General features: G+C 36.8%; 1 long non-coding RNA gene across 1 annotated transcript in view; it reads left to right on the forward strand.

Annotated features, from left to right (window-relative positions):
- Nucleotides 1–19,665, forward strand: part of LOC110570296 — a 135,349-nt gene extending 115,684 nt beyond the window's left edge. Inside the window, exons 2-3 of the long non-coding RNA XR_002479715.1 lie at nucleotides 10,583–10,741; nucleotides 19,654–19,665. This is a non-coding gene — a long non-coding RNA (uncharacterized LOC110570296). The remainder of the gene's footprint in view (nucleotides 1–10,582; nucleotides 10,742–19,653) is intronic.
- Nucleotides 19,666–24,878: the final 5,213 nt, after the last annotated feature.

Raw genomic sequence — 24,878 nt, forward strand, 5'->3', positions numbered from 1 at the left:
AGATGGCTAAGCGTCTGCCTTTGGCTCAGGTCATGATCTCAGGGTCCTGGGATGGAGCCCCACGTCAGGCTCCTTGCTCAGCGGGAAAAGCCTGCTTCTCCCTCTCCCTCTACTGCTTCCCCTGCTTGTACTCTCCCATTGTCGAATAAATAAACAAAATCTTAAAAAAAAAAAAAAAAATTCTAGTTAACATATAGTGTAACAGTTTCAGGAGTAGAATTTAGTGATTCTAGCCTGCTTTTAAAACAAATTATCCACTAAATTCTACGCTTCTTGATGGGTTCCAAACCCGTACACTGCACGCTTTTACAAGTGACTTAGTCCGTGAAAAGAAACAAAAAGCTTTTATATCAGAGGACAATCTAAGCCACAGAGCCTGTGCCATCTTCCCACCAAGTGAGAAATAGAGGACCCCATTCCTGACAGACTAAGAAATTCATGCGGGGATGATTGGGAATAGTTCAGGAACAAAGCATGTGGAAACAAAAACAGAGAAACATTTTTTCTGAGCTTAAAACCAGAGAAAGAAATCCGTTTCCTCTCCATCTTGGGAATACAAAGCTACTCCTCCTCTTCAGAGTCCTGCGAAGTACCTCCTGCGCGGGAACCGGGCAGGGCGGAGACTCGGGTGCCTCCCTTCCGGGGGGAAAGAGAAAGAAACGCCGGGGCCGCGATTTCTCTGGAAGGTTCCGAGAGAAAGGTGCGCGCGCCCCCTCCGCAGGCAGCGGGAGATGCGGCACCAGATGGCGCTGCCGCACCGAGAGCCGGAGCCTGGGTGACTACGGGGACGGGAAGAGGCGTCACCGGATCCTTTCCTTCGTGTCCTTCGCCGGAAATGCTCGCTGGCGCCAGCCTCTGGTCCCGGATATTAAGACTTCTGGAGAGTTCCCGCGTGAGGGCGGAGCTAGGACCGGAACCGAACAGCGACCGTCGAGCCTCGGGGCGGAAGCCAGCGGGGGCTGCGTTGTGGCGCGCGCCTCTTCAAGGCGGGAGCGCGGGTCTGGGGGAGGTGGGGTACGTGAGGGGCGGGGCCTCGCCATGCGCGTGCGCACTTTCGGGGACGTAGTCGCCGCTGGCGTGTGCGTCTTTCTCCATTTTTGCACGTTTGCTGGCCTGGCGAGGCGGAAGTGATGACGTAGTAGTTCCCCCCCCTCTCCCCCCGCCCACAGGGTTTGGGTTTCTAGATGTGAGTCAGGTTTCTGGAAATCTTTGTGGAAAGTTAATGGTATATGAGGTAAAAACTTGAGCTGTATTTTCTTCTTGACTCTAAAGCGATCCACATGTTTGCTGGGCGCGGTCCCAGTGCTGGTATGGACCCAGCCTTTCCCTCTAAATCTCTGGACCGGCTTGATCCACCCACTGTTTCTTTAAGCATCAAACCTGAGGCCGTAGGGATGTCACAAGGAAAGGGACTCAAGGCAAATAAACTATTCCTTTGGAACCCAAAACAATTATTTAAGGAAGCGTGTTTTTGCTTTTTAACAGTGCTTCTCAGGAATTTAAGGAGTACAGTCGACTTTTTCTGTTTTTGTCAGTGTAAACATTTTATATTTTGTGCTTTTTGTGGTGTAGTCTTGCTCTTGATCTTTAAAGGAAGGCTGCTTGTACAAAGCGTTACAGAGGAAGATTCTGCCGTTTTTTTATTTTTGCAAAGTAGAGAGGCAAACCACTTTTATGGATGGAGGGACCATAGTAACTAGTGAAAAGTGCACTGGTTTTGTTTTGGTTTTAGATGCAGCATGGAAACAACTAAGACGTTGAAAAGTAAATCTGTATCCATCCCCATTATCCATTAATTTTAGATTGTAATTCTAAAAGTGTCAGCTGCAAGGTGCCTGGTTCTCCCAAGAAATGTGTTCAGTTTTGGTAAACACTTGTTTCTGTGTTTCAGAGCTCTTTCCCTTCTGTGGCCTACATAAGAACTGAGAACCTGGGAAAGCCAGAGCGAATAGAGACTTAAGCGGATATACTGAGAGAAACAGGTGGACTGGGGAATACAAGAACATTAGATTGTCTCTAGTAGCTAAATGACGACATTTTAGTGTTTCTCAATAAAACCTTTTGGGTGGTCTTGGTAGTAGGTGTAAAGAAAGCTGTTGTGGCTTGAAGAGTGCCGTGACATATGTTTATATGAAAATCCAAGGGAAAAAAGTGGGCAATATTGCAGTATCATTAGGCTGACTAGAAATAGGACAAACAGGAGGCAAGACGTCCAGGAAAACTTTAAAAAGGAATAAAAATATAAAACATGTGAAGGAGAAAGAGTCAAAGCTGTGAAAATATGAAAGAGGCTGATTTGGAAGACAGTAACGGAAAAACAGTTTTAGATCTCAACCTGAATGTGTAGAATAAGGAATAAGTTCTTTATTAGACGTTTCAGCTTCGGATATCCTGCATGTATGTAGTTGAAAGAGTGCTTCATTTTGCCACATTATATCAGTAATTTACACTAACATAGTTCTTCATAGTTTAAAAAAATGCATGTTATTTATTTATTTTCACAAATAGTGGCATTTAAATCACTTGTCTGCAAATACCTCAGTTCTTGTCCCTCACTACTACTTGCCTGGCAAAACCTGGCTCATGGTTGAACTCATGCATTTATGTTTTCTGTGCTTGCACCCAGAGCTTAACGATTGGATGAACTAACAACGATCTCACGCCTAGATGGGCTCTCCACGTTGTCCAGTCATCCAACTCCTTTTCTCTAGTTACTTTGCTGTCTTCCGGAAACCAAGTATTTCATTATTCTTTTTCCTTTCTCAAATTACCAACTGCCTCTTCAACCAGTGACTTTGCTTCATATTTTATTAAAAAATAAAATTGTGAGCCTAAGCCAAGAATTCTTTTTTCTAGCATCTACTCTACCCACACCTGTACTTTTTAAACATCTTCCACCTAGTTTAAAAGGATGATGGGTCTTTCTATCAAATGCAAACACTTGATTCTGTTAGTCTTTCATTTTAGCCAGTTGAGTGGGTATATGGTGTTAGTTTTATTTTTGTGAAGTGTGTTTAAAACTTTTGCCCATTTTTAAAATGGAGTTTTTCTTATAATTGAGTTGTAGGAGTTGTTTATATATTATGTACATTATTTTCTTTGTAATTTATTATTGTTTTGTGATAAAAGCACTTCACATAAGATCTACCCTCTTAGCAAATTTTTAAGTATATAACACATTGTACTAATGGCACTGTGCTGTAATCTCTAGAACTTATTCATCTTGTATAACCAACTTATATATTCATCTTGGTTATACAAGACTCTGACTAATGATTCTCCATTTCCCCTTCTCCTTGTACACGTGTTTTTTGTCAAAGTGTGTGTTGTGAATATTTTTCTACCAGTTTGTGGCCTGTCTTTTCATTTTTTTAATAGCGTATTTTGAAGGGCATTTTTTGTAAGTTGTATTTTTCTAGGAATTTGTACATATTATCCAAATATTAAAGTTCATTAGCATAAAGTTGTAAATAAAATCCTATTATGTTTTTAATACTCACAATTTACTACATTTAAGCCTATTATCCATTGAAGGTTAATTCATCTGTATGGTATAACAGTAGGAATTGATATTCATATTTTTCAAAATGAGAATCCAGTTATTCCAGTTGCAATTGTTGAAAGGATTATCCTTTTCCCCATTGAATTACTTTGGCACCTTTGTCTGATTTTCAGAGTATTCAGTTCCATTGATAAATATATGTCTATCCTTATGCCAACTTATCCAACTTCGTTTTTCCTAAAAATTGTTTTATTTAGTCATTCTAATTTCTTTGCATTTTAATATAAATTTTAGAATCAGCATTTCAATTTCTGAAAAAGCCTGCTGCGATTTTGATTGGGATTCTGTTGAATCTTCTGATCAGTCTGGGGAGAATGACATCTTAACAATATTGAGTTTTCAAATCTATAATCATGGCATATCTCTCCATTTGTCTTGGTCTTTAATTTCTCTATGTAATTTTCAGCATACAATCTTGCACATATATTGTTAAATTTTTTCATAAGTATTTCATGTTTTTTTATTTTATTATAAATGTATTGTTTAAATTTCCAGTTTTAAGTCATTATATTTTTTAGTTCTAGAATTTTCATTTGATTCTTTTGGATTCTACTTCTCTTGTGAAATCCTGAAGTCTATGCCTAATAACTCCAATATTTAGATCATCTGTTGTCTTTTTCTTATTCCTGTTTCCTGATGTGCCCAGAACTTCTTAATGGAATGCTGTCTTTGTTTATGAAAAAATTAGACTCTGAGCAATGTTTTTACTTCCATAAAAAATTTTACTTTTGCTTCTGTCAAGAAGGTAGGCCAGGGGTAGAGCACCTTAATCTGTATGGTTTTCAGTCTGTTAGGTCTGGTCTATTTCAGGTCCCTTCTTATTCCTATGATGGCCCTTTTCTGTGTCTCAACCAAAAGCCCGAGGTATTTTCATTTTTTTTTAAATATATTTTTTAAGATTTTCTTTACTTATTTGAGAGAAAGAGAATAAATGAGAGAGAGAGCACAAGCCAGGGCTGGGGAGAGGCAGAGGGAGAAGCAGACTCCCTGCTGAGCAGGGAGCCCAATGCGGGACTCAATCCCAGGACCATGGGGTCATGACCTGAGCCGAAGGCAGATGCTTAACTGACTGAGCCACCCAGGCACCCCCTGAGGCATTTTCAAAGGCCATTCCTCGTTGGTTGTCCTTGAACTCCAGTTTTTATTTTCTCAGAACCATGGGACTCCCAAAAGCTATTCTTGGCTTCTCTACTTCTTAGCTGCCACGTTCTGAGTGACTTTCCAGCTTCAGGAACCGCTTCCAAATTGGCAAATAAGTCAAAGGGAAAAACAGTTGAATATGGGCAGACTTCTCTGTACCTTCTCTCCAGGATCTGTCCTCTCAAGATGACATCAAAAATATCCTTTTTGTATTTTTAACCAGCTTTTCTAGTTCCTCATTGAAAGTATAGGCCTGATTAAAAAAAAAAAAAAAAAAAAAGAAGGAAGAAAAAAAAAGTACATCATTGGCAGAAGTGGAAGACCTTCTTAAGAAGTCTCAATGATGCAGGGCACCTGGGTGGCTCAGTTGGTTAAGCCTTTGGCTCAGGTCATGATGGAGCCCTGCATCTGGCTCCCTGCTCAGCAGGGAGCCTGCTTCTCCATCTTCCTCTCCCTACTGCTCCCCCTGCTTGTGCTCTCTCTCTCTCTTAAATAAATAAATAAAATAAAAAAAGACTCAATGATTTTTCCTGTATCAGGGTTACCATTTCTTGTCCCCAAACACCAGAAACAATCCAGAAGACACACCAATGGCTTTCTGTCTTGCTTCTGGAGGTGTCTCTAGGGCCTCCTGGAAGTGATACCCCCTTGCCACAGATGGGTTCCTAGGAAATACCCTTAGTTCTCTTTAGAGTATGCCTACCTATGTCTTCTGACCTCTACTCCTTCTATCGAGGGTCCCAATGTAGTTTTGTTTTCATGCAAACCAAGCACAACTCGCTGTAGCTATAAAACTGAATTTATAGAATTTATAGAATTATAGAAAGAATATGTAAGAACATATTCTTACAATACAAGTATATGTTCCATTCAGGCAGGAAGAAATGCATCCCTTTATTTTTATAGATATCAGTGAAGAGATATACACTTCCCAAACAGAAAATGGATTTGATTTCTTACTGTAATCTCAAGCAATAATTATATAAAACATTGCCCACCAGCTCATGGGTGTGCTATAGAAAGGTCAGAATGGGCAGGACTTAATCCCAGATTCCCCACTTCTTGGTGGAGGATTAAGTTATTTAAGTTTTGTATGCCTCAGTTCCCTAATTTGAAAAATAATATGTCTACTTTCCAGGGTGATTGTTGGCTTTAAAAAAGGTACTATTTATGAAGTGTCTGATACATGATAGGTTCTATTATTGTGTATAAAATTATTATATAGATTTCAGGGATTTGTCCACATGGCAGCACTGTTTCAGAACCCACAATATTTTGAGATTTCTGCTCATCACATATTTTGCTTTATTCAGTAAACATTGATTGATCCTCTGTTAAATACTGAACACTGCACTAGTACATTAGGATGCAAAACTATGAAACAACTTGCCTCACAGGTCTGTAAACATAGCCTGTCCATTTTGTTAAAAGCCACGGTCAGAACTGTTCCAAAACAGTTTCATCACCCATAGTGTTCAAGTATAACACTTTGTGATTTTGTTCTCTTGCTGCTATTTAATGAATCCTGAAATAGTTTTTTTTACCTAAAATAAAACTTGATAGAGTTTAACTTAGAATAAAATTCAATATAAAGCAGCTCTAATATGAACAATTTCCAAGGGAATTTTATTACTAACAAACCAATAGAACACTATCGTGAGGCAGTTTCACTTAGAAAACTATGTGACACAATGGAACATGAGCTCGGCTTTAGCATATTAATAATTAGCCTGACTCATCCAAAGACTGGAGGATAGGCTGTTATCAAACATCATGGGAAGTTCTGTTCAGTGTGCTGGCAGAGGGCTTTCTTCTTTCTTTAAAGGGGAAAACCAATTTATTTTGTAGTTGAATGTCCATAAAAAGAATGATCCGCCGGCTTTTCCATTTTAACCCTGCTCTTCAGATTGTTCTAGCTCTGACATGGTTGTAAGCCCCTTGAATACAAACACTTGTCCTCAGGTTTTACCATGTCAACTCTCATACCCGTTTCTAAGGTCTACTTACTTAATTTCTACTTTATCAAGGGAGCATAACAGTTTTGCAGTAATTATGAACTGAGTAATTTTATAAGATTCTCAGATCCAGTAAGAGATTCTCCTGTGATTAAAAAACACCATTCAAAATCAAATACTCTATTTTCTGAGCTTGATTTCCTTTATTATTTGGTGCTTTGTTTTTGTTTTCCTAATCCATAGAACAAACAAATACAGCTTAGAACAGATAAAATAAAAAAACCTCTTACAGTATCAACTATAAAATTATCCAAATTATGTTTCACTGATTAAATTTTCTAATTTCCTTGCTTTAAAAATACATGTACAAAGAAGTAATGGCAATACAAGTTAGTAATCTTATTCACCATTTCAGTCTTGCCTCACCGTTTTTTTTTTTTTCTACATTTGAGTTCCCAGTTCTCTAACTGTATTACTGGGGTTTCACATTTAATTGTATCTATTCTATAATTGAGTAAACTTGAATTATTTGAAATTCTTTTGGAACAGTCATACATTGAACTCATTTACATGCACACACAAAAAATTAAGTGTCAAGTCTAGAGTGGCTTTCCCATAACCCTGCTCTATTAATGTCTTAAAAATCACCAAATGCTCTTATTCCAGATCATGATGAGGTCAATATGGAGTGTTAAATCTGACCTCTATGTGTTCTATAAGGGATGGCTCAGTCCTATTACAATCCAGTAGTTTAAGTATAGATTTTCTGGCAGTCATCTTGCCTTTTATAATGTGTGTAGATGGAACAGTAAAACAAATGGGCCTTTTACTACTCTGAATGGGGTTATTGTAGAGATATAAGAAGACGCCATAAATAAGGGTGCAACATTTCCTTTATCCCCAAAACACAAATAGTCATATTGAGAACTGAAACATACTTACTTCAGCTTTTGTAATAAGAGAAAGAATATAAGTTTTCTATGTTCAAAATAAAGTTAACCTTAGTACATAACAACTCTGCCCTGCCTCCCTTTGGAGCAGCCCTTTGTCATATCCCTTTGATTCATACAATTGAATTATTTTTAAAATTAAAACAGCAAACTGACATTTTCTCTCAATTATCTGCTTCTTGAAGTTTTGTTTTTAAATTACTAAAAATCAACTATATCCTTAATTCATTGCCTTTGGTTTTCTGTGGTAAAATGTAAAATACAAAATGTATTTTAGTTAAGTATATTAATTTGAAATTGTTATAGTTCAAAAATAATTCCACATGACTCTTCCTCAGCTGCTTTTAAATTATAAGTAATCATTATCATGATTAAATATTTAATTATCTATGCTACACTACTTTTGAATCCTCGATATGAGTGTTCACATGATGACTTGGTGCTAAAATTTCCAGTTAGTGCCTTTGTTACTTTGGTTTTTATTTTTGGCCACTCATATTCAGATTTACATGATAATGAAAACCCATTTTTGTTTCTTGTATTTTGTCTGGAATTTGGAAAAGTTACTAGATGAGAAAAGAATGATGTCTTCTTTCATCAAGAAAACAATGCATTTTAATTTTCCCTACTGTCCATCTTTGGGGTGAGTGTTTCATTTGGATGGTAGATTAACACAATTTATAGATTAATGAAAGAAAATTCAGTTTTTATAAAATTATCTTAAAACAGACACAATCCCTACCCTCATGGTGTTTACAGAAGGCACTTAATGATTAGATTAAGAAGAAGGTAAATATATCTGAAGACATTGAAATGTTCGATAGCCATTTTTAACAGTATTTCAACAGTGGATTGTATGAATAAAAGAAATATAGTAGAAAAGAAAATGTTCTTTTCTGCCTACATAACAGTATACATGATCCCAAAATAGAGGCATGAAAAATGCATGAAAAAAATCAAGCATATGGTTTCAAACATCTTTAAAACAAGGATTACATGATTAAATTAAATGATTAAAAAGCAAAAGACCTTTTAAAAATGTTGAATTCAAAAGTCTACCTTAGGAATTATGTTTAAATCCAAAGGAAAACACGCCCTTCTCCTCTGTCTTCAACTATTTTCCTTGTTTTGTTCAGAACACTCTTACATAGCTTAGAGAACTTTACACACAACAGCACATCAGCCAGTGAAGTCATTTGGCTCTCATTGAGCTTGAGTACCATTCCAAAGAAGATATTCTGATACCCCCAAATAACATAAAAGGCCTGATCTTTTATAGTAGGAGACTCCAAGATGTAAAACAGAGTGACATTGTATTGATAATGAGAAACCTGAGACTAGAAAATTTAGTAAAAAGCTGACTAGGTTAATAAAAGGTACTATTTCAGGAATGCTGATTGGCTTTTCTTGCCTGGCCCAAGGCATTCCTGTTGTAATGTATTAACTCCACTTACCTCTACTTATTGATCAGTAACTAATTATTGAAAAATTCTAAGTACAAAGTTCTTTATAATATTCTGATGAATATGAAGTAAGTATAAAATATGTCCTTATTTTCTAGGAACTTTGAGAATAATTGGAGACACTCATCCAATGGGAAATACTCTATGATTTACTCAAGTAAGAGATGATATCTCAGACTGTGATAGCAAAGAAGGGCACTGATAATGAGAGCCATCATTTGTTAAGGGCCTAGCATGTGTGTAGAGCTTTCCTGCAGAGCTGGACAGTGTTGAAAGGATTGGGGGAAAAGATCCAGGTTTACATGGCAAGTAGTGTAATAATCTGGAATTGATATTCTTGGGGCTTGACTGATATTTAAAGCAGGCTCTCTAAATTCCTCTGCCTGGAATATCCAACTACAGTACTCTAAGATGGGCCTTGTTCCCCAACTGACCACTTAAGACTTCAACCAACACTTAGCTGTGGACATCTGAGGAGTTCACCTCACCCAGATTCTTTTGGCTTCTCAAAAGAAGTAGTTCTTTCCCTTAAGTATATCTCTTGGCAATGTAGTCCTTCCTAAGAGACTTCTTGGCTGGTTTCTTCATCTGGAAGGTGTGCATCTGGTCCACACAAAGCACTTGCCCTTCCTTGGCTAAGCTGTACGTAGAAGTACAGTGAGTTCCTAACATGGCTTTTTCCCTCTGGCTCTGTTGCCTTAAGTGAACATAGGCATTGCTATACTTTACGGTCCTCTTACTGAGTCAGACACCAGATATGAATCAGACTAATTCAAAATTCCATGAGATAAAGGAAAAAATTGCTCAGAAATACAAGTAACATAAATTTCTCTCCTGTTTTCATGAAAAGAATTGTATACACACATCATACTATACACAAAACTCAGTTCCAGGTGTATTAAGAGCTTAAAAATAAAAGTCAAAGCTTGAAAACTTTTGAAATGTTTTTATGACTTGAGAATAGAATTTCTTAAAAGATATATTTTTTTAAAAGTCCACAAAAGAGGGCGCCTGGGTGGCTCAGTCGTTAAGCGTCTGCCTTCGGCTCAGGTCATGATCCCAGAGTCCTGGGATCGAGCCCCACATCGGGCTCCCTGCTCCGCGGGAAGCCTGCTTCTCCCTCTCCCACTCCCCCTGCTTGTGTTCCCTCTCTGGCTGTCTTTCTCTCTGTCAAATAAATAAAACCTTTAAAAAAAAAAAAAAGTCCACAAAAGAAAACTAAATGAAGGGATCAGAAGAAATTCTAAATAACTGTATTTCAGAAAACTTTTCTGAAATAAAAAGGATTTGAAGTTACATGTTGAAAGAGCTCACCATACACTTAAGAATATCAATCCAGAATGATGAACACAAAGATGTTCTAGTACAATTACTGGGTTTAAGAGAAAAAATATTCTTTGACTAGGGGGAAAAAAGCATGTAATCTATCAGAGATTATAATTAGATAATCATCAAACTTTTCAAGAGCAACTCTTTCTGTTCAAAGAAAATAAGATTTTCTCATTTCTTTAGATTCTCAAGGAAAGAAGACATGAGCCAAACATTTTGTATCCAGTGAAACTGACTTTCAAATGAAAAAAGCACCGGGAGTCTTTAGCTCTTTCTGAAGAATCTACTAGAGACTGAGCTTCAGGTAACCTAATGACCAGAGAGACATCAACAGAAGAACTGGTGAGCATTGAATATGTAGTTCTTAGTAGGACTAAGACAAAATGAAGGCTAAGAGAATGAGAGTATAGTACATAATGGTTAAAAATGTAGAAAGGGATGGAGAATTGAGGAGAGCATATGCAAAAAAAAAATTTTTAAGTGTTTTTAGTACTCATGTGGTGGTAGTATTAATATTGTTATTTTGAGACCATTCTGTGTGTAATATGAGGGTTTTTTTTTTTTAAGATTTTATTTATTTTCACAGAGAGAGAGAGTGAGAGCAGGAACACAAGCAGGGGGAGTGGGAGAGGGAGAAGCAGGCTTTCCGCGGAACAGGGAGCCCAATGTGGGGCTTGATCCCAGAACCCTGGGATCATGACCTGAGCCAAAGGCAGACGCTTAACGGCTGAGCCACCCAGGCACCCCATGTGTATAATATGAGTTAAAAACAAATGAGTAACTATGGGATTTGTAGCCTGTGTCCTTGGGAACCAATGTTCTCAGTGTAGAAGGAAGGGGAAACAAATGTAATAGCTTAGAGATTAAATAAAAGTACTGTAATCCTAAATTTGAATTGTAAGTATCAATATGAACTCATGAAGTACCTCTCTTTTTCCCCTGCGGAAAACAACTAGAAACTAATTACCAACCCAGTAGCAATGAGTACTGTATCCTTATTGTGTAGAATGTGTTTTTGGAATGCAATTTCTCATTAAAAGAAATCAGAGCTTCTTGAAAATTTTCTAATTCTAGATTTAGGGGATGAAATGTACAAGATGAACCTAGAATAGCTTGTTATTTTATGGCTAGGAAGCTATCAAATACTACTTGAAAAGGTTCCTATTGGCCAAAGGTAGAACAATGTGAACTTCAATCATGAGAATAATTGCAATGGATTGAAACTCATCAAATATATTTAAATCCATGTGTTCATAATGATATTTTTTAAAAAGAATTATCATTTTTAGAAGATAATAGGAAACCAATTCATTATCTTGAAAACTAATAATGAAGTGAAAGACTTAAATATTTATCCTGCTTTCCTTTATGAACCAGAACACTGGTTAACCAAGCAGTAAATGAGGGAAACATCTCTATATGAATATATTCCAACTCATAAATGAAAAAAAAATTAAAATATAATCATGTTGCAACCCTTAATAAATTCAGAAATATAGGTAGTTAGCATCACTGACTAATATAAAAAAGAAAGACAATCAGGTATTATATATTTCTTGATGGAAGCACTCAGCGCTACCAAGAGTCATGGAACCCAAATTGGATTAACATACTGATTTTCAGAAAAACAAGACAGGAACAAGTTAAAATGTACTATTGAACATGCAATTTGCAAAATTTGGACTGTGGAAAACTACAGAGTGTAGAAAAACTTGGGTTTTTCAACAGGTAAATTGTAACAAATAAGTTATGGATTAAGAGAGTTAAAAGATATCAAAAAAATTTATAGAGGCTGCACTAACTTTAGCATCTAGGGATACACATTTGACTGATAAAGCTATGAAAAATGCAAGGAAATAATAACTGTAAAAGTCCGTAACAATTCCTTTTGGGAGGAAGAAGGAGATTAGAATTGGTATGGAGGATATTGGGGGATTTTGTTAGAGGAGTGGGGCAGAGTTCTGGCAACATTTTACTTCTTGACCAAACGGTAGTTAAAAGATCCTTCACAGTTGAGTTATTCATTAAGCTGTGCATCTGTTTGTGCGCTTTTTTATATTTATAGTTGATGACAAAAACATTGTTTTGAAAAACCATTTGCAAAAAAGGGAGGGAGCAGAGGCAAGGGAGAGTTGAACTCACATGAGAAATGTTGCGATACCAAGGCATGTTTAAACTCCTTGATACTTATATAATCTCCCTGTATTCTTTAGCTTTATCAGTTGTAAAATACAACAACAAGAAATCCACAGGGTTCTCCTTACCTACAGGAAAGCGTCAAACTCCTTAATATGTGGCTTCTTATCTGAGGACCCCCATTTCACTCGCACACATCATGTGTTGCCATTATCCACTAGGCCCAGTCAGATGGAATCAGACGAAAATCCTCACTATTCTTTGAATATGCAGTATTCTTTTTATGCTTTCGTGTCTCTGGGATTCTCTTCCCTTGAAATAGTACTATTCTTCCTTCAAAACTCAGTTTAAAGGTTATTTTCTCTATGAACTCTTCCTTTTCCCCAGGCAGAATTATTTGCTGTATTGTCTGTGTTCCCATATCATTGTGTATATACTTTGGTTTAAATCCTTATAATATTATCAATCTACATGATTCTTTCTCCCTAGACTAGAGCTCTTCAAGAAAATATATTTATTTTTGTTTTCCCAGTGCTTGTACAGTGTTTGGAATATGAGGGAATGAATGAATGAATGAATGGAGACAAGAATTGAGTGGCTCCAAAGATACTTTGCCTAAGGAAGCCATTGGGTGCAGGGGAAAGATGCAGATACTGCAATCAACTATGTACAAGTGACAAATAAAGCCACAAGACTGCCAAAGCATGTCCTATATGTCACTATATTAAGTTGAACTGGATGTCATCATGAGTCTTCTGTGTTCTCACATCTTATGTTTTGTTCTGTCACTTCTGTATCCATCTTCAGTGGATCCCAGTGAGGGATTTGAAAAAGACATTTGGGTTCTTCAGTCAGCATGGCGCTTTTCCTTGGTCAGTATGTGTTGGGTCTCCACTGACTGTTTTGTGGTACTTGATCCATCAGCAAGAGTATAGTCATAGATCTCATAGAGGTTATAATACAATTAGAACTCTGGCTTCCTGGGACACCTGGGTGTCTCAGTCGTTAAGTGTCTGCCTTCGGCTCAGGTCATGATCCCAGAGTCCTGGGATCGAGCCCTGCATCGGGCTCCCTGCTCAGTGGGAAGCCTGCTTCTCCCTCTCCCACTCCCCCTGCTTGTGTTCCCTCTCTCGCTGTGTCTCACTCTGTCAAATAAATAAATAAAATCTTAAAAAAAAAAGAACTCTGGCTTCCTGAAGTCCTAACAACATCTTGATAAAATATGGGCCAAAAAACAAAATGGAAAATAATAAATAAAATCTTATTAGTAGGTCCTATTAATACCACCATTTTTAATCTAATGAGATGGCAGAGACAATGAGAACTTAAGTAACTTGCTCAGGTCACACAACAGTAAGCAGAAAAAGCATAACCTGAATTTAAGCAGCAGCCTGCTTTTGCTACACTCAGTACAAGCACTAAATAAATAGTAATTATTGTGATAGAGAAGAGGAATCTTGTGTCTAAAAAACTAGGAATACAAAAAACTAGAAGGCCTCTCTCAGATGGATCTGGAATCAAGTGTGTCTTTTTTAGTCTAATTTGGCAGGATAAGTAAATTAGTCCCAGTTATAGGAAGAACAGATTAGAAACATTGTCAAAAATGAATTCAATAAAAACTATTTTAGCTCAGCTCAGGAAAATTTTCAGTTTCTTCTTTGTGTTTTTAATGTTCTCCTGAAGGTTAATTACACAAGCTTCTCTTTTGAGATACAGAACACATCTACTACTTGAAAACTAAATGGCAAAGGTGACTTTGAGTCTATGCATAGTTTTGACCTTTGGCTCACTTCATTTATATTTGGGATCAAAAACTGATGTTACATTATTTATGCCTATTGTTGCAACTGGATATTAAGTCAGTATTTTAAATGTTTTAAATTATGGATGTTTCTTTATAAATGTTGCGCTTTCCTCTAAAAAATTAAATGTAATAGTCTTCAATTTTCAAATCAGTTAATTAGTAAGATTCTTCTTTGCAAATGAGGAAATTAGCGAATGGCATGCTATACTTTTAAATAATATATAAAAATTAGAATCTTGTATATTTTAGAAATGTCATAGAATTTTTTAAAGAAAAGGATTATTTGTATTCCCATTTTTTATTTCTTTTCTTCTGAAAAGAGTAAAATGAGTCAAATAATTTGCTGTTTATCTATTCTTAGACTTGGACATCCGTCAACAATAGCACACCATTTCAATTTTGGGTATATTTGCATAACTGTAAATATTTTAGCAACTTTTTTCTTAGCTCTCTTAATATGAGATTTTGGCCCACATTAGGAAGAGAATTTCCTTATTGGTTTCTTGCACTTCTATGTCATGACTCAGTTGTATATAGGAAAAAATATTCAATTATTATTACATCAGTGAAGTCTAATACTCTAGGGCTAATATTTACACATGGCAACCTTTGAGAATGACTATAGGGATAGCATTTTAAAATTTCTTTGTCCAGGAGAAAAACAAATAAAGAGGCATTATTTGAATAACGTATGAACTATGAGAAGTAAGTAATGGATAAAAAGACCTAGGGGAAAAAAAATATTTGGAAAATCAGAAATTATTTCCAAAAGAGCTATCAAGTCTGAAGAAAAATTTTTATTCAGGTATTTCATAGTTATAAAAACATTAAATTAAACTTTGAAATAACCTAGTTGTATTGTAGAGACTAAGATATAAAAGAAAAAATCCAATTTAAGAAAAATATTCCAATTTTTTTGCTCCAAATAGGAACAAAACCTTATTAAATATTTCTCTAACCTTGTCATTTTTTTCCAAAGAAGAAAACAGTTCTCTTTCTTGTGGCCACTGGGGCTTCCCATTTGTAATGGTTCTAATAAAATACTTCAAATGGTTTTCATTAGTTAAAATTCCTGTCACTTGATCCTCAGAACATCCAGAGCAGAGCAAATAATATCATTATTTTCTCTGTTTTCATAGGTTCATTATTCTTTTATCCATTCATTTACTTGTCATGTACTAACATAATAATAGCTATCATTAATTCATCATTTACTGTGTATCAGGCATATATAAACTCCCTACAGTCCAGCATTATTATTTCTAGTTTTACAGAGAGGCAACTGAAGTACAGAGAAGTGAAGTAATTTGTTCATAGTCACACAGCTAGTGAATGGCAGAGCCTAGCTTTGAACCCTACACTCAAGCTCCAGAGCTGGCATTTTTAATCACTCTTCTGCTCTTTTGGTATGGTAGCTATAAAAAGCAATTAAAACTTGTGGTCTTATGGAAGAGACAGGCAGAGTAAAACATGGAAACAATTAACTTGTTCGTTCAAACAAAGATTTACTGAGCGTTCATTCTTTTTCAGACACTGTGCTAGGTGCGTGGTGGTAAACTAGATATACCTTGTCATTACTCTCATAGAGCTTACAGTTTAACTTTGAAGCTGCCCGTTAAACAAACAATTATACTGTGAAACAAATGTTTTGATAGAGGAAGTACAGAAATCCACAGAAACCTCTCCCAGGAGTGATGCAAGGTTTCCCAGAGGCGGTGGTGATTAAGCTGAGATCTAACAAATGAATTGACTTGTCTGCCTTAGTGGTGAGTCTGTCTAACCTAAATACTAGGCTCTTTCCACTAAATAACAGAAATAAAATTTGGAACAAGAAGGCTATAATATCAGATACAATATTATTTTAAAAGTACAAGAGTGTACATAGGTCTACTAATAAATTTGAAAGACTTTGTAATAGATAATGTTATATTAAAATATATATTGTCAAAATTCATTCAGGAGTCACATACCAGAATAGACCCAAACCAATGGGATAAATTAAACAAGTTCTCAAAAGGCCTGTGAGTCCTTTGAAATTTTCAAAGAATGGATAATTCTCATGCAATATAAATTTTCTGAACCTCATTTATAAAGATGTATAGCTTCCATGTTTATTTTATGAAACTAACATCTTGATACAAAAGCTTGACAGAGGACAAAAATGAATATGAATGTAAAAATGCTAAAGAAAATAGCAGCTAACCAAACTAAGATTAAAAGGAATTGCTTATCACAACCAAGCACAGTTGATGTCATGCATGTAAGGATGGTTTAATAATTGTAAATATCGGGGCCCTTGGGTGGCTTAGTCAGTTAAGCGTCTGCCTTTGGCTTGGGTCATGATCCCAGGGTCCTAGGATCGAGTCCCACATCAGGCTCCCTGCTCAGGGAGGAGCCTGCTTTTCCTTCTCCCTCTGCCTGCCACTCCCCTCTGCTTGTGCTCTCTCTCTGTCAAATAAATAAATAAAATCTTTTAAAAAAATTGTAAATATCTTAGTGTAGTTGATTGATATGTCCAGTTATCTAAAGGGAATTTGATGAATTCCAAGATTCATTATCATAAATAGTCTTTAAAGACTTGAAAGTTACTTTGATGATATAATATAGGAATGCATGGTTGGCTTAATACAAGATTAATATGATTTATAACTTAAGAGATTAAAGAAGAAAAATGTGATTATCTTAATAGATGGAGGAAATGCATTCAGTAAAATTCAATATCTTTTCATTTAAAAATTTTTTATCAAAAGAAAGGAACTGCCTGATTAACACAAAAACAAAAACCATACAGTCAGCATCACACTTAAATGGAGAAGTGTTGGAAGCATTCTCCTTAAAATCAGAAATAAGATCAGTATATCTTTTACCTCCTCTAATCAGCACTGATTAGAGGTCCTAGCCTAGTAATAATGAAAATAAAAGAACGAAAAGTACAAGGAATAGAAAGGAAACAAAGGTATTATTAGTCCCATATATAAGAGTACAAAGACAACACCCCCAAGTATATAACATTAATTAAAAACCTTACATATATTTATGGACACAACATCAATTAAGAAAAATCAATTGAATTTTTATGTACCAATTACAGAACATACAAAATGTAAATTTTACGAAAAGGTATTACTTATAACAGTGCCAAAAATATCAAGTGCCTTAGCATGTATTCAAAAAGTGCTGTAAGTGGCCCTGCCTTTGCCATGGGAGCTCTAGAAAGCTGCTGGGTTGTTATGGTCAATTCCTTCCTACAGTTTCAGCCTCATTTCCTAATCTCTGCAGGTATCCATCATCCACAGGGCTAAGAGAAGCCCAGGCCTGTTAACCAGATGAGTGAGAGCTTATGATGGTATTTAGACAGAAGAGGGCGTGGGGATGGGGCTGGGCAAGGATACAAAGAGAAATCCAGGGGAGTTGAGAAATCTCTGAGGAGAATCAGGAGAGCTAAGTGCTCTCATTTGCCACGTGAGCCTCATCAAGAACTCATTCTCTTTAGCAATTGTTTTATAAAATGAGAACAGCAAGACTCACCTCACAGAATGGCTGGGAAGAAGAAAGCGAAGTAGTATATGTGAAAGTATCACACACAGGATCTTATATTTAATATTCTGTCAGCGAATGTCATTTTTTTCCTGAAGAAGATACAGTCCCTAATTTCCTGAAGGAGAAGACTGTCCCCACCTGCTGAGTTGTAAGAACAGCAACACCAGCAGTACTTACAGGGGCTTTCACGCAGTACACTGCAGCCTATTGAAATAGGTGCCAGCACCATCCTCATTTTACAAAAGAGCCCACAGGGAGTTGTTCCTCTAGGCATCCGTCAAATTGTCTACACTAGTGGCAGAGATAGACATTAGCAGTAATCAGAAGAGCGTAGCGCTCATTGGTCAACCCAATGCCGATGCACTGCATTGTCAGCCCCCCTGGCTGCCAGTTCATTGTAGTCTTATTTGTTGTCTAAAGCTGCTTTTTTTGAAATTTAATAAGTCATATGTTTAAAAGTCAGTGTATACTTGAAGTAAGACATGGCCCCATTAGCTTCCTCGTGGCCTTTCCTCGAGGGCAGAAGTATGTACACACTTCTATTTCCTCAAACCCTTCTAGGACATATTTTTTAGTTAGTAAGCTTCTAGTGTAAACAAATCGGGATTGTTTTTAAAAGGTAAATATATAAAACATGTAACAGTGCCTGTCAAACATGTTATCTACCATTATCATCGTCGTATCACTATTATTCTCATCATCATAGTCAATTCTTTTCACCACAGGAGAGTTGCGGCATCAAGAGTAAGAAAAATGTAATGTCCAAGCTTCACATTTAATGATTCCACTCAGACTTGGCAGATTCCTATGGACTTACATTCCATTGGTCAAATATGCCAGGCACAAAGAAGTGTTCAATAAATGTCAGAAAGTATTGTTTTATAGGTGAACAAATTAAGATTTGAGGAAATTAAGTCCAAGGTTATATAGTTAGTATTTGGCAGTGCTACATTCATATACAATTCAATAAAGTTTGTTTGTTCCAGATCTTTTATTCACCCTGCCCGCAAACAACCTGATGATCAATGAGTAAAATTTTAGTTAAATGAAAAATTCACATTTCTAACCTTCCCTACTTCTGTAGAACTTGATACTTGTTCCAGAAGAAATAGACCAGGATAGAACTTTGCACTAGAGGCTGCTAGGTAACTTGTATAAGTAACTTGGACGTAGAGAGATGTGGAAGACTTCCAAGCAGTGGGAAGAATTAATCAAGACAAACTTAATTACTCCAATTCAATGAGGATTTATCCAACATTCTAGAAAAAGACTTTTACTATATCTACAAAGTTTAGGATTCTCTTTATGCTAATATGTTTTCAGTAATTTTAATTCTATAGCTAACCCTCAGAAATATAAATTTATAATTTTTTCCCTACTTAACAAAATATATAAACTGAGATCTTAAAGCCTATAATAATGTGGCTCTGTATGAGCCACATCTTATTATTTCCATTTTAAAGACACCTTTGGTTTTGAATTTTAGAAAGTTTTATGAGATGCCAGTGTAGTACTATATTTTACCTTGGTAGATTAAAAGTAATTTTAATTTATAAATTTACATTCATTCACAAAAAGTTCTTAGGCTTAACTAGGCTGATCTCACTGAGCCTAATCATAAATGTCTTTGGAAAAATTATTAATATAGGGGAATATTCCACAGTTTATGTTAATTTTCAAAGCATGTATTTTTATTGACTAATTGAGATGAATTACTGCCTAAGAATAATTCTTTGTATGTGAAAAATAACCTGCTTAAAATTTCTTTCTACAGAATTCTATAAATCTGAAGACTAAGCTTTAAAAAAAAAATCGTCAGAGGAAAGGAATTTGTAGAAATAAAACTGGAAACATCCAGAATCTTGATGGTGTGCCAAACCAGATGTCAACTGGAGCTCGACCAAAACCTAAAGTAAGTAGCTTTATTACAGAATATTCTGGGTGGAGTGTCATGTCCCATTCACACAATAAAGTCAACACCACATTTGCACATTCTCTATTACTTTTTTGTTTTAAACTTAGCACTAAGGTTGACCTGTTTTTCATTTTAACATGATTTGTAATAAATATATATTATATAATTAATATTTATAAAATTGGGGAAAAAATGCAGGCAGTGATTTTGCTAAGGCAAAATGGTTAGTTCATTGTCAAACGTAGAACCATAGCAGAGGATTATTTGCACTTCAATTAATTCCTTCATTATTAGTGAAAATTCTTGCTGCAATTGAAAATCTCCTTGAACTATTATTATAAAAGTCTTCCCTTTGGGGATGGTCCATATCCCACCATGGTTCCAGAAATGAAGTATTACATTGGGGGACACATCTGTGAAACATCAGCTACAAACATTAACTGCACTTTAAATAATTGCCTTTGTGCTACAAAGCTAAATAATACCCAGCAATTTGTTGTTGTTGTATTTTTTGGTATATTTTTAGTGAGGAAAAATTGACCAGCCTTTCTTATAGATATTTTACAATTTTTGTATCTTTTCCCCAAATCTCTGTAATTTTTTCCACTTTTTAAATTGAATCTAAAAGTACATCTTCATAAATTCTGACCAGTGTTGGATATAGAAGGATGTCAATAATAACTTGCAAGATTTTGTACAGTTGCATATGGTTCTTGATTTTACGATGCCTTGGCTGCTTTACAATGTTAAAAAAACAGTAATAATTGTGCCAATAAATATGAAGGGCAAACATTATGTGTCTTCCTGACAAAAAACAACAGAAACTTCCTAAATTACCTCAAGGGATAATTTAAGAGATTTCTTATATAGGGATGGTCAGGGTTAAGGGAAGCCAACGCTAAGATGGTTGCCCAGCAAGATTTTTGTCCTTCAAGGGGGAATGCAGCCACAACCAAACTACAGTATGACAGAAAAAAGGCGCAGGGAGTAAAGACCCATCTCTCTCCCTCCCAACTTCTAACCTCCTCTGGGACCTCCCATTGGTTGACCTCAGGAAATCCAGAGGGAGGTATATTCAATTTAGCAATTGTGCCCCACAAGGCAAGATGGTAAAAAGCAGAGAATAGTTTTAGAGGGTCAAATAAAAAGTATTTAGCATACATTAAAATAAAAATAGCATGGCAGCTACCATTATTAAATATGCAGTATGTTCTAGGCATGGTGCTAAGCTCTTCAAACACATTACCTATTTAATTCATACAAGGACTCTACAACATAGACATTAGTACCTCCTTTTTTTAAAGATTATTTATTTTAGAAAGAGAGAGAGAGCACGCGTGCGTGCACACACATGGACACACACACACACTGAGAGGTGGGGAGTATGGAAGGGGAGAGGGAGAGAGAAACCCAAGCAGACTCCATGCTGAGCATGAAGCCTGATGCATGGCTCTATCTCATGACCCCAAGATCAGACCTGAGCCAAAACCAAGAGTTGGACGCTCAAACCAACTACACCACCCATGCACTCCTTCATTTTTAAGAAAAGAAACCTGACATTCACAACAACATCATAAAGTTAGTGGGATAGGTATTAATGTTTTCCTGATTTTACAGATGAGAAAACCAAGGCCTATTAAAGGTAAGTCACTTGCCCGAAGTGGCAAAATTAGTACTTGAGTGTGAGCCTTCATACTTTTTCTCACTTTGCCATATCGACATACATGGCTTTGGGGAAGTTTTATAATGCCTTTAAGAGAAAAGATGAATATTACTAAGTGAAAGAAGCCAATCTGAAAAGGCTAGATACTATATAATTCCGAAAACTATATGACCTTCTGGAAAAGACAGAACTATGGAGACAGTAAAAAGATCAGTGGTTGCAGGGGTTAGTGGGGAGGGAAGGATGAATAGGTGGAGCACAGAGGATTTTTAGGTCAGTGAAACTATTATGTATGATACTACAGTGGTAGATACCTGTCGTTAGATATTTGTCAGAATCCACAAAATTTACACTACGAGTGAAACTTAAAGTAAGCTAGGGACTTTGGGTGATAACAATGTGTCAGTGTTGGTTCAACTGGAACAAATGTAACACTCTGGTCAGAGATGTTGGCAGTGGGGGAGGCTGTGCATGTGTGGGGGCAGGGATATATGGAAATCTCTGTACCCTCCGGTCAGTTTTCCTGTGAGCCTAAAACTGCTCTAAAAAGTAAGGTTTATTTTCTAACTAAAAAGGAAAAGAAAAATAGAGTACATCTTAATTATATTTACTGTGATCCAGATTTTGTTTCTTTTTTGGTGAAGAATGACTTTTATATAAGGCTTTCTCCTCAGAACCTTCCTCAGCCCAAGAAGGAAACATTCATTACAAATCGATTGATTTTTTTTAAATTAACAATGAAAGTTAAAAAGAGGAAAGCCATTATTTTTAGTGTGATGCTATATTCCATTGCCTAATGACTTTTAAGGGAATGTAATTTATTAAAGAGGCACTTGGGACCTTTTTTAGCTGATTTTCTAAGTTTCTTCATCCTCGTTACTTTGTTTTTACAATAAGCTCTTAATTATCCTGGGACAGGTAATTTATTTCCAAATTAGCTCATTCAGGATAGGGTAACTTTATGAATTATTAGGTAAGAAGTTAAGGAGTATTTTATTTTTTGGCCCATTCAGAACAAGATTATAATCTGAGTCCTCAGTCAATTCTCACTGACACAGAGTGTGGAGAGGAGGACTATATAGCCTCAGATGTTAATACAGAGATCTTTATATCCTCTGAAAATCTTTCTCTGTTACCTGTTTTCACTACCAATATGTCTATGAGCATTCCTTCTAAGATGTTTACTTATAAACGGAGCATGCAAGCAGGGGTAAGCTCGGCAGAAGAACTGCTTTTGCTGTTACATCTGAATCTTTAGGTGGATGGACAGTGTATTCTAGAAACTTCCCTTGCTGTTTCCTATTCTAGGGAATACTTTCTAAAACACAGCTTACTTCTGTTTCCTCTGAATCTCATGAAGTCAGAGGCTTCATAAGATAGAAAGTTCACCAATGCCTAATTTCTTCAAAGAGAGGAGACAAATCCTTCCACACAGGTTTGTGGCAGCCTAATGTACATTTATTCATCTGACTTATTATCATTTTCTTATTTTCTTAGGCTACCCTGCCAAACCCAATTTCAGCCATAGCATACTGGATGTATAAAGTTCACTGTCCTGTGGAACATGTCTGAGGTACTGGTGCTGAGGTTTGATTGTGATCTTGGCTGCCAAATACTGAGGGCAAGACCTCTCCCAGTGACGGCAGGTTTCCCCCAGGGCTAGTGCTATTCAAAGGGTAGAGGATGAAGGTGTTTAACCCTTGATTGCTTGTCAGAACTCCTATATACTTTTAGAGGTGGACCAAAGTTGGGAATATGGGCTTACACCTTGGTAGGACAATTCATGTCTGTTCCTCACAGGTATTACTTGCCTAGGGGTAAAGTGAAGTATAAAAGCTGCTGATGGTAGCTGCAGTGTAAGTGAGACACAAGAACGGTTCAGGACTTAAAGTGGGCATAGACATTCTTCCAAAGAGCCAAATAGCTCAGTCTGAAGCCAGATCAGAGCTGCACATACAGATGTTATGCCCTGCACAAGGCCCACCTTTTCTAATTAGCAGAAAGATATCTTCTGACACTAAACTATGAGTCCTTGAGACAGTGAATGCCAACCAAAGAGCATGTTTTTCTCCTAATTTTTATTTAAAAATTCCTTGGGCTAGCACAGGGTACTGCTTGGCTAAGGGGATGGTCCAGGCTGGGTTGACAGAAACAATAAAAGTCCAGGGGCCAAGCCATAAATTCAGACAGCCAGGTTGCCAAGGCTAAGGGTATTTAAGAGAAAGCCAAGGCCAAACAGTTACCAGTTGAAAATCTGGGCCTGTTCTGGCTCTGTTCTCAACTTCAGAGAGCAAATTAGGCACATTTCTGAAGCCAGTGACTCATGAACAGATTTTGATTTATGTTTACTTCCCAGACATGTGAGTGGGTGGAAGGGGCAGGAATTGATGTGGGAGATATATTCTGGACAGGGAAGAAATCAGTGGGGGGTGGACTGGCCAGCTCCATAGGATCTGTTCTTTGTAACCTATATCTGCATCCCATTTTCCTCCTGAACCCAGACCCTTATGCCTGCCTGGCTGTCTTGGCATCTCTAATGCACCCCAAACTTAGTGTACTAGCCATTTTCTCCTGTGTTAGTGAAAGGCAGTTTCAGTCAGCTCATCATTCAGGCCAGGAACCTACACGTCATGCCAGAAACCTACGCGTCACCCTAGTTTCGTTCTTCTCTCTTAAACTCACAGTCACTGTCACCTAGTGACATTTGAGTCTACATGTCTAATAATGTGTTAATTCATCCCCTTTGGGTCCCCAATGCCACTGCTCTGAGTCAGGTATTTCTCACCTGAAATGCAGCCTATTAGCTGGTCTTTGGTGTTAAATACACCTCATCCATTATCCAAGATGCAAACAGAGTGATCTTTTATGAAATTAAATCTCATTATGTCTCTGCTCTATGGAAAATCGTTCAATGTCTTCACATTTTCTTTGGTAGAAAATCAAATTTCTGGGCATGTTGGACAAAGCTGCTCACAGTTTATCCATGCCAACTTTTGTAGTCTCTCGTCTCTTGTCTCCTCCGCCTCTCGCCTAGTGTTCTATCCACGTCAAACTGCTTTGGGATCCATCTCACACTCCTTGTGTTTGCATCAATTGTTCCTTTAACCTGGAATTCCCTGTCATCTTCACACTGATTCTCTTGACTAGGTTCTCAAGACTCAGTCTACAGGAAGGGCCCTGTTTTTCTAGCATTTATCACATTATTATCTGTATATGTTTTTGTCTTCCCTTTCCTTGGACTTGAAGCAATTTGAAGTCCAGATTGTCACTTATCTCGGTAACATAAGTGCTTAGCATAGTAACTGAACATAGTGGGCACTCATAAAATGTTTCAGACTGTAGTGTGTTCTAGCTATTCTTGCTTGTAGAGTCTCCTTTCTGCTCAGGGTTAGTGGCAGGAATTGCTACTCAGACACATTCA

The sequence above is a fragment of the Neomonachus schauinslandi genome, chromosome 3 (genome assembly GCF_002201575.2).
Source record: "Neomonachus schauinslandi chromosome 3, ASM220157v2, whole genome shotgun sequence".
Classification (NCBI taxonomy): domain Eukaryota; kingdom Metazoa; phylum Chordata; class Mammalia; order Carnivora; family Phocidae; genus Neomonachus; species Neomonachus schauinslandi.